General features: G+C 40.1%; 1 long non-coding RNA gene across 8 annotated transcripts in view; it reads left to right on the top strand.

Moving 5' to 3' along the window:
* Gm34776 overlaps positions 1-13,376 on the top strand; it is a 33,231-nt gene that overhangs the window by 4,600 nt on the left and 15,255 nt on the right. For 2 of the 8 annotated variants that reach the window (XR_871826.2, XR_380573.3), the window contains 3 exons: positions 9,401-9,535; positions 10,064-10,172; positions 10,430-10,505. This is a non-coding gene — a long non-coding RNA (predicted gene, 34776). Of the gene's footprint in view, positions 1-9,400; positions 9,536-10,063; positions 10,173-10,429; positions 10,506-10,676; positions 10,944-13,376 lie in introns of all 8 variants that reach the window. The other 6 variants (XR_001779813.2, XR_871825.3, XR_871827.3 and 3 more) reach the window with 4 other exon arrangements.

Here is a 13,376-nt window from a genome sequence, read left to right as displayed (position 1 = left end):
AAAATAGCAAAAGTATAATTCCACAGAGATAGGATGCTTAGGTTTGGGAATTTCTCAGAGGCAGAACTTGTTAATAAGGTTAAAGAGCAATGAAGAGAAGGCATGGCTCTCATTCTTGCCTCCCTCACGAGTATAGCACAAAGCTCACTCTGCAGAAGGTAGTGAGCAGGAAATCCCTCAAAGCCATCTGCCTGACACATGCTCATGCACAGACACACTTGTTCTAATCACTATAATGTTTAAACATAGAATGATCTGGTGGAGCATAAAGATTTAGTCCAGGTAAACAAATTTCCAATCTTTCCTAGAGCTGAAGCTCACATATTTGAGGACTCAAGTGTCTTAGGGTTTCTATTTCTGCACAAACCATCATGACAAAGAAGCAAGATGGGGAGGAGAGGTTTTTTTTTTCCAGCTTACACTTCCACATTGCTGTTCATCACCAAAGTAAGTCAGAATTGGAACTCAAGTCAGTCAGGAAGCAGGAGCTGATGCAGAGGCCATGGAGGGATGTTACTTACTGTCTTGCTTCCCCTGGCTTGCTCAGCTTGCTTTCTTATAGAACCCAAGAATACCAGCCCAGGGATGGCTCCACCCACAATGGGTCCTCCCACCCTTGATCACTCATTGAGAAAATGCCTTACAGCTGGATCCCATGGAGGCGTTTCCTAAAGGGAGGCTATTTTCTCTGTGATAACTCCTGCTTGTGTCAAGCTGACACACAAAGCCAGCCAGTACACATAGTTTCAGTTTAAAGCTTCCTTGAAATCTGCTGTTATTTTCTGAGTTTCCAATCCAAACAGAGTTGTGGGATGAAACCTACAAAGGACAGCTTAAGAAACACTAGACTCGAGCCCGCCACCGTCCGGACCAGAGGACAGGTGTCCGCCTGACCTCTACCTTGGTTCCAGGACTCCGCCGAACTTAGGAATTTAGTCTGCACAGGTGAGAGGGTGCGCCACAGAACCGGACAGCTTCTGGGACAGGCGGAGGCACAGAGCCGCTGAGGCAGCACCCTTTGCTGGCCACAGACAGCCGGCCACCTTCCGCTTAGGAATTTAGTCTGCACAGGTGAGAGTCTGCACCACAGAAGCTGACAGCTTCTGGGACCTACCAAAGCAACACAGCTTCTGAGAAAGGTCCTGTTTTGGGCCTTCTTCTTCGGCCAGGAGGAGGTCCAAACACAAGATATCTGCGCACCTTCCCTGTAAGAGAGCTTGCCAGCAGAGAGTGCTCTGAGCACTGAAACTCAGAAGAGAGAATCTGTTTCCCAGGTCTGCTGATAGACGGTAACAGAATCACCAGAAGAACAATCTCTAAACAGAGTCAACCATAACTACTAACTCCAGAGATTACCAGATGGCGAAAGGTAAACGTAGGAATCTTACTAACAGGAACCAAGACCACTCACCATCATCAGAACCCAGCACTCCCACTTCGCCCAGTCCAGGGCACCCCAACACACCCGAAAACCTAGACCTAGATTTAAAAGCATATCTCATGATGATGGTAGAGGACATCAAGAAGGACTTTAATAAATCACTTAAAGAAATACAGGAGAACACTGCTAAAGAGTTACAAGTCCTTAAACAAAAACAGGAAAACACAATCAAACAGGTAGAAGTCCTTACAGAAAAAGAGGAAAAAACATACAAACAGGTGATGGAAATGAACAAAACCATACTAGACCTAAAAAGGGAAGTAGACACAATAAAGAAAACTCAAAGTGAGGCAACACTGGAGATAGAAACCCTAGGAAAGAAATCTGGAACCATAGATTTGAGTATCAGCAACAGAATACAAGAGATGGAAGAGAGAATCTCAGGTGCAGAAGATTCCATAGAGAACATCAGCACAACAATCAAAGAAAATGGAAAATGCAAAAAGATCCTAACTCAAAATATCCAGGAAATCCAGGACACAATGAGAAGACCAAACCTACGGATAATAGGAGTGGATGAGAATGAAGATTTTTCAACTCAAAGGACAAGCAAACATCTTCAACAAAATTATTGAAGAAAACTTCCCAAATCTAAAGAAAGAGATGCCCATGAACATACAAGAAGCCTACAGAACTCCAAATAGACTGGACCAGAAAAGAAATTCCTCCTGACACATAATAATCAGAACAACAAATGCACTAAATAAAGATAGAATACTAAAAGCAGTAAGGGAAAAAGGTCAAGTAACATATAAAGGCAAGCCTATCAGAATTACACCAGGTTTTTCACCAGAGACTATGAAAGCCAGAAGACCCTGGACAGATGTTATACAGACACTAAGAGAACACAAATTCCAGCCCAGGCTACTATACCCAGCCAAACTCTCAATTACCATAGATGGAGAAACCAAAGTATTCCAGGACAAAACCAAATTCACACATTATCTCTCCACGAATCTAGCCCCTCAAAGGATAATAACAGAAAAAAACCAACACAAGAACGGGAACAACGCCCTAGAAAAAACAAGAAGGTAATCCCTCAACAAACCTAAAAGAAGACAGCCACAAGAACAGAATGCCAACTTTAACAACAAAAATAACAGGAAGCAACAATTACTTTTCCTTAATATCAATGGTCTCAACTCCCCAATAAAAAGACATAGACTAACAAACTGGCTACACAAACAAGACCCAACATTTTGCTGCTTACAGGAAACTCATCTCAGAGGAAAAGACAGACACTACCTCAGAATGAAAGGCTGGAAAACAATTTTCCAAGCAAATGGTATGAAGAAACAAGCTGGAGTAGCCATCCTAATATCTGATAAGATTGACTTCCAACCCAAAGTCATCAAAAAAGACAAGGAGGGGCACTTCATTCTCATCAAGGGTAAAATCCTCCAAGAGGAACTATCAATTCTGAATATCTATGCTCCAAATACAAGGGCAGTCACATTCATTAAAAAACTTTAGTAAAGCTCAAAGCACACATTGCACCTCACACAATAATAGTGGGAGACTTCAACACACCACTTTCACCAATGGACAGATCATGGAAACAGAAACTAAACAGGGACACAGTGAAACTAACAGAAGTGATGAAACAAATGGACTTAACAGATATCTATAGAACATTTTATCATAAAACAAAAGGATATACCTTCTCAGCACCTCATGGTACCTTCTCCAAAATTGACTACATAATAGGTCACAAAACAGGCCTCAACAGATTCAAAAATATTGAAATTGTCCCATGCATCCTATCAGATCACCATGGACTAAGGCTGATCTTCAATAACAAAATAGATAATAGAAAGCCAACATTCACGTGGAAACTGAACAACACTCTTCTAGATGATACCTTGGTCAAGGAAGGAATAAAGAAAGAAATTAAGGACTTCTTAGAGTTCAATGAAAATGAAGCCACTTCATACCCAAATTTATGGGACACAATGAAAGCATTTCTAAGAGGAAAACTCATAACTCTGAGTGCCTCCAAAAAGAAACTAGAGAGAGCATACATTAGCAGCTTGACAACACACCTAAAAGCTCTAGAACAAAAGGAAGCAAATTCACCCAAGAGGAGTAGAAGGCAGGAAATAATCAAGCTCAGGGGCGAAATCAACCAAGTGGAAACAAGAAGAACTATTCAGATAATCAACCAATCGAGGAACTGGTTCTTTGAGAAAATCAACAAGATAGACAAACCCTTAGCCAGACTCACTAGAGGGCACAGGGAAAGCATTCTAATTAACAAAATCAGAAATGAAAAGGGAGACATAACAACAGATCCTGAAGAAATCCAAAACACCATCAGATCCTTCTACAAAAGGCTATACTCAACAAAACTGGAGAACCTGGATGAAATGGAGAAGTTTCTAGACAGATACCAGGTACCAAAGTTGAATCAAAATCAGGTTAATGATCTAAACAGCCCGATATCCCTCAAAGAAATAGAAGCAGTCACTAATAGTCTCCCAACCAAAAAAAGCCCAGGACCAGATGGGTTTAGTGCAGAGTTATATCAGACCTTCAAAGATCATCTAATCCCAGTTCTTCACAAACTATTCCACAAAACAGAAACAGAAGGTACTCTACCCAACTCATTCTATGAAGCCACAATAACTCTGATCCTAAACCACAAAAAGACCCCACAAAGATAGAGAACTTCAGACCAATTTCCCTTATGAATATTGATGCAAAAATCCTCAATAAAGTTCTTGCTAACCGAATCCAAGAACATATCAAAACAATCATCCATCCTGACCAAGTAGGTTTCATCCCAGGGATGCAGGGATGGTTCAATATACGGAAATCCATCAACGTAATCCAGTATATAAACAAACTCAAAGACAAAAACCACATGATCATCTCGTTAGATGCTGAGAAAGCATTTGACAAAATCCAACACCCATTCATGATAAAAGTCTTGGAAAGATCAGGAATTCAAGGCCCATACCTAAACATGATAAAAGCAATCTACAGCAAACCAGTAGCCAGCATCAAAGCAAATGGTGAGAATCTTGAAGCAATCCCACTAAAATCAGGGACTAGACAAGGCTGTCCACTCTCTCCCTACCTATTTAATATTGTACTTGAAGTCCTAGCCAGAGCAATTAGACAACAAAAGGAGATCAAGGGGATACAAATTGAAAGGAAGAAGTCAAATTATCACTTTTTGCAGATGATATGATAGTATATATACGTGACCCAGAGAACTCCTAAGCCTGATAAACAGCTTCAGTGAAGTAGCTGGATATAAAATTAACTAAAACAAGTCAATGGCCTTTCTCTACACAAAGGACAAACAGGCTGAGAAAGAAATTAGGGAAACAACACCCTTCTCAATAGCCACAAATAATATAAAATACCTAGGCATGACTCTAACTAAGGAAGTGAAAGATCTGTATGACAAGAACTTCAAGTCTCTGAAGAAAGAAATTAAAGAAGATCTCAGAAGATGGAAAGATCTCCCATGCTCATGGATCAGCAGGATCAATATAGTAAAAATGGCTATCTTGCCAAAAGCAATCTACAGATTCAATGCAATCCCCATCAAAATTCCAACTCAATTCTTCAACAAATTAGAAAGGGCAATCGGCAGATTCATCTGGAATAACAAAAAACCTAGGATAGCAAAAACTCTTCTCAAGGATAAAAGAACCTCTGGTGGAATCACCATGCCTGACCTAAAGATGTACTACAGAGCAATTGTGATAAAAACTGCATGGTACTGGTATAGCGACAGACAAGTAGACCAATGGAACAGAATTGAAGACCCAGAGATGAACCCACACACCTATGGTCACTTGATCTTTGACAAGGGAGCTAAAACCATCCAGTGGAAGAAAGACAGCATTTTCAACAAATGGTGCTGGCACAACTGGCTGTTATCATGTAGAAGATTTCGAATTGATCCAGTACTATATCCTTGTAGTAAGGTCAAATCTAAGTGGATTAAGGATCTCTACATAAAACCAGAGACACTGAAACTTATAGAGGAGAAAGTAGGGAAAAGCCTCGAAGATATGGGTACAGGGGAAAAATTCCTGAATAGAACAGCAATGGCTTGTGCTGTAAGATTGAGAATCGATAAATGGGACCTCATAAAATTGCAAAGCTTCTGCAAGGCAAAAGACACCATCAATAAGACAAAAAGACCACCAACAGATTGGGAAAGGATCTTTACCTATCCCAAATCAGACAGGGGACTAATATCCAATATATATAAAGAACTCAAGAAGGTGGACTCCAGAAAATCAAATAACCCCATTAAAATTGGGGCTCAGAACTGAACAAAGATTTCTCACCCCAGGAATACTGAATGGCAGAGAAGCACCTGAAAAAAATGTTCAACATCCTTACTCATCAGGGAAATGCAAATCAAAACAACCCTGAGATTCCACCTCACACCAGTCAGAATGGCTAAGATGAAAAATTCAGGTGACAGCAGATGCTGGCGAGGATGTGGAGAAAGAGGAACACTCCTCCATTGTTGGTGGGATTGCAAGCTTGTACAACCACTCTGGAAACCAGTCTGGCGGTTCCTCAGAAAATTGGACATAGTACTACCGGAAGATCCAGCAATACCTCTTCTGGGCATATATCCAGAAGATGCCCCAACCGGTAAGAAGGACACATGCTCCACTATGTTCATAGCCTTATTTATAATAGCCAGAAGCTGGAAAGAACCCAGATGCCCCTCAACAGAGGAATGGATACAGAAAATGTGGTACATTTACATAATGGAGTACTACTCAGCTATTAAAAAGAATGAATTTATGAAATTCTTAGCCAAATGAATGGACCTGGAGGGCATCATCCTGAATGAGGTAACCCAGTCACAAAGGAACTCTCACAATATGTACTCACTGATAAGTGCATATTAGCCCAGAAACTTAGGATACCCAAGATATAAGATATAATTTGCTAAAAACATTAAACTCAAGAGAACGAAGACCAAAGTGTGGACACTTTGCCCCTTCTTAGAATAGGAAACAAAACACCCATGGAAGGACTTACAGGGACAAAATTTGGAGCTGTGATGAAAGGATGGACCATCTAGTGATTGCCATATCCAGAGATCCATCCCATGATCAGCTTCCAAACGATGACACCATTGCATACACTATCAAGATTTTGCTGAAAGGACCCAGATATAGCTGTCTCTTGTGAGACTATGCCAGGGCCTAGCAAACACAGAAGTGGATGCTCATAGTCAGCTATTGAATGGACCACAGGGCCCCCAATGGAGGAACTAGAGAAAGCACCCAAGGAACTAAAGGGAACTGCAACCCTATAGGTGGAACAACAATATGAACTAAGCAGTACCCCGGAGCTCTTGACTCTAGCTGCATATGTATCAAAAGATGGCCTAGTCGACCATCACTGCAAAGAGAGGCCCATTGGACTTGCAAACTTTATATGCCCCAGTACAGGTGAAAGCCAGGGCCAAAAAGGGGGAGTGGGTGGGTAGGGGAGTGGGGGTGGGTGGGTATGGGGGACTTTTGGTATAGTATTGGAAATGTAAATGAGCTAAAGACCTAATAAATAATGGCTCAGCGGTTAAGAGCACTGACTGTTCTTCCGAAGGTCCAGAGTTCAAATCCCAGCAACCACATGGTGGCTCACAGCCATCTGTAACAAGATCTGATGCCCTCTTCTGGAGTGTCTGAAGACAGCTACAGTGTACTTACATATAATAAATAAATAAATCTTTTAAAAAATGGAAAAAAAAAGAAACACTAGACTCTATACAGAACCGCCTGGGTCCTCAGAAAAGTAACTGCTTATTTTCTACCAATAAACTGGTTTTGTTCAACCGTATGCAATCCAATGTAGTCCCATCTAATCTAATAATTAATCATCTAGTCTAACCTGGTACCAGACTGTTATAAGAAACCACATATTTAACATTGCACCTAAGTTCAAAGGTGTGTTCCTATGGCTTCATTGAATCCAATCCACTTTTGTCCCTTTTCTGACCTCTGTAGAGTTAGGAACACATCCCTGAGCATCAGTTTCATCACCAGGATGTAGGATTAATTAGATAAGCACCTCCAGAAGGCATTGCAACTATTGAATGAAGTGCTCACCTCTAGAACTTCTAGCATCATTCCTGGCACACAGAAGCCTTGATAAACATTTACAGAAATAGCAAAGAATAATTCAAAACCAGTCTAGGAATTGGTGATGTCCGATATCTCATCTAGAATTCCTAGGACCACTTCCCAATTTCAGTGTATTAGCATAAGCTAAGCCTAGACTCTTAGGTCAACCTGTTATGTCTAACTTAACTGTTATGTCTAAGTCTTAAAAATGGGGTAGTTAGCAAGAGCTTAAGAGACATGAACGAGCTTAAGAGACATGAACGAGTAAATGTTCAGCTTCAGATTGTCAACCTATGTCACATGGAATTCTTAATTGAAATGGGGAGAACATTTAGGTTAATGAAATATTCACACTTTTCTCAGTAAAAAAAAAAATTGCTGTGAAGGGAAATGGCTGCTATGGATGTTTCCTTCTGATTCTGCTCTTACTCATTCTAAAGGGGGAACTGTGTTAAGTACATGCTGTTGCTGCTGTTGATAGAGTCAGCTTCTAGTCTTCAAGTTTGGAAAATGATGCTTTGGAAGGATGCACAGTGGGTCTTGATTTGTCAGTAAAGAAGGCTGAGGGCCAATTGCTGGGCAGAAGGTACAGATGGAACTTCCGGGTCCCAAGAGGGGGAAAGGGAGATGCAAAAGGAGAGGGGTTGTTCAGCCATGCTTTGGAGAAAAAAGGATGCAACAGTCACATAAGGCCTTGGGGAGAGAGCAAGGGCCTATGGCCTGTGCTATGGGCGGGTGGCCAAGGATGTTTGGCAGGGGTTAAGTGGAACAAGCCACTAAGTTTAGAGCTGAAGGAGAGACAAAGATAATAAATTGGCAAGGGCACCCTTTTCTAGGTGGGAGTTATCTGCGTCCAGCAATTGTGGCTAGAAGGCAAGTTAAAAAGTAACAAAGCTGTCTGTGTGTCTTTTATCCAAGGATTCAAGGGCCTTGTTTAGGAGCTGGTAACTTGAGCCCTCCTGAAGCAAAGGCGGTAGAAAAGGAAGCTGGGTTAAGGCTGGTGGTGGCGGATCCTGGTGGAACAAAAGAAAAGCCAGGAGGGGCTGGTAGTTCGACAGTTCCTAGGCAAGGTGGTAGGGATTTTTAAAATTATGCGCTACAGTACACGTTCTTACTTACTGTAAACTGAAATAAATAAAGGTCATAGTGTAAGGATATGAAATGATGGAGCTGCAAATCAAGTGAAAGGGATTTCCTTGAGGTCTTAAAGGTAGGCGGAAAAAAATGGCAAACTATGAAGCGATGAAGAAGTTTGTATTTCTGTGGTAAAAGTGTGGGTGCCCTGACACGCACAAAGTCATACCCACACCCACCACAGGCGAAGAAGATCAAGAGCAATCATAGAGATATCGAACAAAAGATGGACATGGCTCAAGGAATTTCAGTGGAAGGAGAACCTTGTTCTGGAATTCTGTTATTTTGGGGAAGAAGAAGCATTTGTGGAACAGGTGCATGTGCTAATAGAAAAGACTCTGTGTTTTAATTAAGCAGCATTTCCCCACAGAATAATTACACGTGTTGTTTACTCGAGTATTTTCTAGGGGGCATTAACACCTCTGTAGTCTACTTTCCCTAACAACTTAAAAGTTTTAAGAACATTTGCTTTTGCTATAATAGGGACCTTGCGTATTGAAAATAGTTATTCCCTTAAAAAAAACAAACAAAAAACCCAACCAAACAAAACAAGAAACAACAACAACAACAACAAAAAAAACAATACACAGTGCACCAAAAAAAAAATTAAGATAAACATATGTACAATCTTCCTTTTATTAATGATGAAACCTGATGTAATTTTTATTCTAAGAATCTTACCTAGGAATGTATCACTAAAGACAAATCCTTGCAGGCACACGAATGGGAACAGAACACTGAAGGAAATCTTGCAGCTGTTGCTCATCCTCATGATGAGCCTGGAAGAGAAGGTGATGTCAGCTGAAGTGTGCACAGCTGGAGACGCACTGTGCATGCGCCTTTGAAATAGGTATTTTTCAACAGACCATCAGTCTCCCACAAGGAAATATCCAGAATGGAAGAGGTTATGATTCTTTGGGAAAGCCTCTTGAGAAACCATTACAGAATTTTCTTATAAACAGAAGAAATCCAATATGCTTCAAAGCCTTGTAAAGGGCTTGAAAGAGAGGAGAATAATCGTCTAACCCTGACCATCAAAAAAATCTACAGGGCTTTTTGAGAGTTCTTGAGTTTGTGTTCCTCAGAAGAGAAAATGATTTGATTTTCAAAAAGACAATGTTATTTAAAAGAAAAAAAAAGTCCTTTGGAAGAAATTTGTAATATTGAACATGTACTTGGTATTTAAATTTCCACCATTTGGGGGTTTCTTGTTTGAGTGTCATGCTGAGCTAATGAAATGGCTGAATAATTCAATATATTCACTGTTGACCCATGGGTCTTGCAGACAGAAGGAAAAGTATTTTATTGGGTTTAGTTAGAAGACAAAAAAAGACATATATCTATGTTTTTATTTCTTTTATAATTTTAACAATTACAGTCGAAATCATCATGAGCATGACTGGAAGAAAAAGCTGGATAAAAAAGAATTTCAATGAAGACCATTGTGGACAGACTACTCCAACATTGCTAGGCGGCACAGAAATTTGGTGAGGATATACAGAAATATTGGTTCTGCATTTTCTCCACTAACAACTGTGTTAGGGCTAAGTCAGGCTAAGTCAGGACTAAGTCAGTGGAGTTGTGCATGGCTTGGGAAGCACAGATCACTCAGTCAAGCACCACCAGAGGTGTGGCTATTCAGTGGTAGCAAGCTGTCCTCAGTAACCTGTCACTTTTAATCCTATGTCTGCATATCAATGTTTGTAACCTGAGTTAACTGCCATCTCTTTTCTTTGTACATCAGAACCTGAGGGCAGGTCAGGAACCACTAGGTTAGAGAGGGGAAGGAGAGAGAACAGAGGGACTGCAATGCTTTGCGTGTAAGTAAGAAACAATCCCCTCTGCAAAATAAAAATGTTAAGATTTTTATATTTTGTGATTTACTCTGACTTGAAGTGCATATGACCGTACATGAATTGCTTTGAAGTTGTCATTTTAAAATTACACTTTCCTGTCTGCTGCTCTAAAATAAACCCTTCTGTGCATCACAGATTTGGACATTAAGGCAATTTTGGAGAAGCTGACTTTCAGGATAATGGAGTCTATTAATGAAAGACATGAAATCCCGAAAAAAAAAAGTTCAAAAATTTATATCTGCACTAGAAGTTCACTACAGCCTTGCTCTACTTTGGTTGCTTAGGTTGTGATAAAATAAAATAAAATAAAACAAACAAACAAACAAAAACATACCTGAAAGTAAAATGGGAAAGAAAGGGTTTAATTGCCATGGTACATACCGTTCATCAAGCAAAGCCAAGGTAGGTACCTGGATGTAGAAACTGAAGTAGAGAAAGTAGAGAAATGATGCTTTGTGGCTTGCCCCAGCTTTGTGCTCAGCTTCCTTGATTACACCTGCCCAGGAATGGCACCACTCAATGGACAGCCCTCTCCGACATGAACTAGCAATTTAAAAAGAAAAAAAAAAAAATGTCCCACAGACTGATCTGGTATAGGTGATTCTTCAACTAAGATTTCCCCTTCCTGAGTGCTTCACTTTGAGCAGGAAGTTCAACTGTTTTAAGGATAATTGGAGTATTTTTTACTAAGAGTAAAAAGTATCTTGTGTGGGCTTCATCTCAAGAGTTCTCTATTTGCCCCACTTAGGAATTGAACCCATTTTAATTCATGTGTCATAATTTACATATGCATGAATTGAGTCATGGGGGGTCTCACTACGGTGCCTAGGTTAGCCTTGAACTTAATCTCTTGCCAACAGTGCCAGTGAACACCTGCATACTCCCCCTGAGTGTCTGGGACCATAAGTCAGGAGCAGTCACAGGCATCTACAAGGTCACTTTCTGTTTACTCATTCAGTGATGTTGCGGCTCTTCAGTACCTCAAGGACAAAATCGCAAGCACAAAATAAATAAAAAAGGGCAGACAGGACACATGAGGTCATCAGTTTATAGGACTTACTATTCCTTACTTAGGTCAAGCATTGTTGAATAGTTGTCCCACTGCATATAGTTATAAAAGCCTGATACACATGGGTACGTACAATCTACAAGTAAGTCTTTATACATTCATGAAAACAAATCTTTTTGCCTTATAATTGCACAAAAACGTGTCAAAATGGATCCAATGAAAACCAAATACCTGAACAAAATATAGATTAAAGATTTCAAACAAGAGTCAGAAGGTTGCATATCATTATTTACTTTAGAATGTATGTATGTTGGATGCTCTGGAATGGAGTAACTTTTTTTTTTTTTGAGAAAGGTTTCCACTACATTGAGATTCCTTTCAGACAACGATTTCCTTCCTGTGAAAATGTGATAGAAATTAATCAAGTCCTGAGAATCAGGCGAGCAGCAGAGGAAGCAGCTATAGGAGCTGGGTGAAGCTATGAGGTTAGGTAGGCTTGGGCTTGTAATTTAGTTCAAGTAGCTTCAAAACCCGGCTCACAGCGGGGATCAAATCCCTATGAAAATCTTCTAGGCATAAATGCAACCAAATTTAATTGGAAAAGCCTTGAATTTGGGAGCCAATCTTCCAGAAAATGCCAAATTAAATGGAAAAGTAGTCTGGTGTATCTTGGCGACAGTTTCACACTTTAGGAAATTCGCCTTGAAAGTCAGCTTCTTCCCAAAGAGATAAAGCCACCCCTGTGGCTGTAGTAGCAGGAAATACTATAATAACCCCTACCCACAATAGTAAAATATTGCTGCATGCTGAAGCTACCGGAAAAAAAAAATGTAAGAATAGCTTGAGTAAACTCAATGTGCCTGTCCTCAAATATTGAAATACAGAAATGTAAGCATTTTTTCCATTCCAGAAGAGTCAGCAACAACTGTATGGCTGGTTTGTTTTGTTTCTTAATAAAACACCTTTACAAGCTCCAACACAGACCATGTACAAATGGGGCATAGGCCACTGTTTGAGCTGTTTTTTCATTTTGTGGGCACATAGAAATTTGATGTATCTATGACTTGATTGGCCTCTAAGGAAAAAGAGATTTCTTTCCAGAAATACATCCACAAGTCTTTTCTTCACAGAGGCTTGCGACAGCATGGTTTTTCTGAATGAATCATTAGCTTTCTCCATAGAATCTTCTACTTCTACTCCACCCTATTTCCATGACACATCAGTAATATTTCTATGACACACACAGACTAATGTTATAAGTTAATCTAGACAGTCTCTGCAGTCGCTTGACCATGTAGATGGGAGTGTTTTATCCTAGGTCTAGGTAAGAAAATGGCACTGTTTATGAAGTGACCCTGGACTTGCTGTGACACAGCAGGTCACATCCCTCCTTTTGATTCCACACTTCCCTACACACAACTTCAATTCTCCAAATCTTTGTTCCCCAACCATCCTTCATAGTTGGAACATCACATTTTATAGCCCCTCCATACTGCCATGTATTTGAAAAAAAGAATCAATCTTACAAACAATTCTTTTTTTCTCTAGCTATAGCAACATAGTAGATGATTCAGGAAAGTTGTTAGGATGTTATAATAAGATAATTGACATGATAGAAGTTTTCAATGGGGAAGTAAGAAACTTCTCCCTACATAGACACAGATATACCTGACCTATTGAGTCAGGAAAATGCAATAAAATTACATAAAATGTATGTGCTGGAGAAATGGCTTGTGGGTGAAGGTGCTTGCTAAATAAGCCTGGCATAGCTAAATTTGATTCCTGAGACCCAATTAGAGGTAGAGGAAAGAAATGAGTCCCTAAGC

Source organism: Mus musculus, chromosome 10 (assembly GCF_000001635.26).
Source record: "Mus musculus strain C57BL/6J chromosome 10, GRCm38.p6 C57BL/6J".
Classification (NCBI taxonomy): Eukaryota; Metazoa; Chordata; class Mammalia; order Rodentia; family Muridae; genus Mus; species Mus musculus.
Note: the sequence above shows the minus strand (reverse complement) of the source record. Positions and strands in the feature narration are given on the sequence as shown.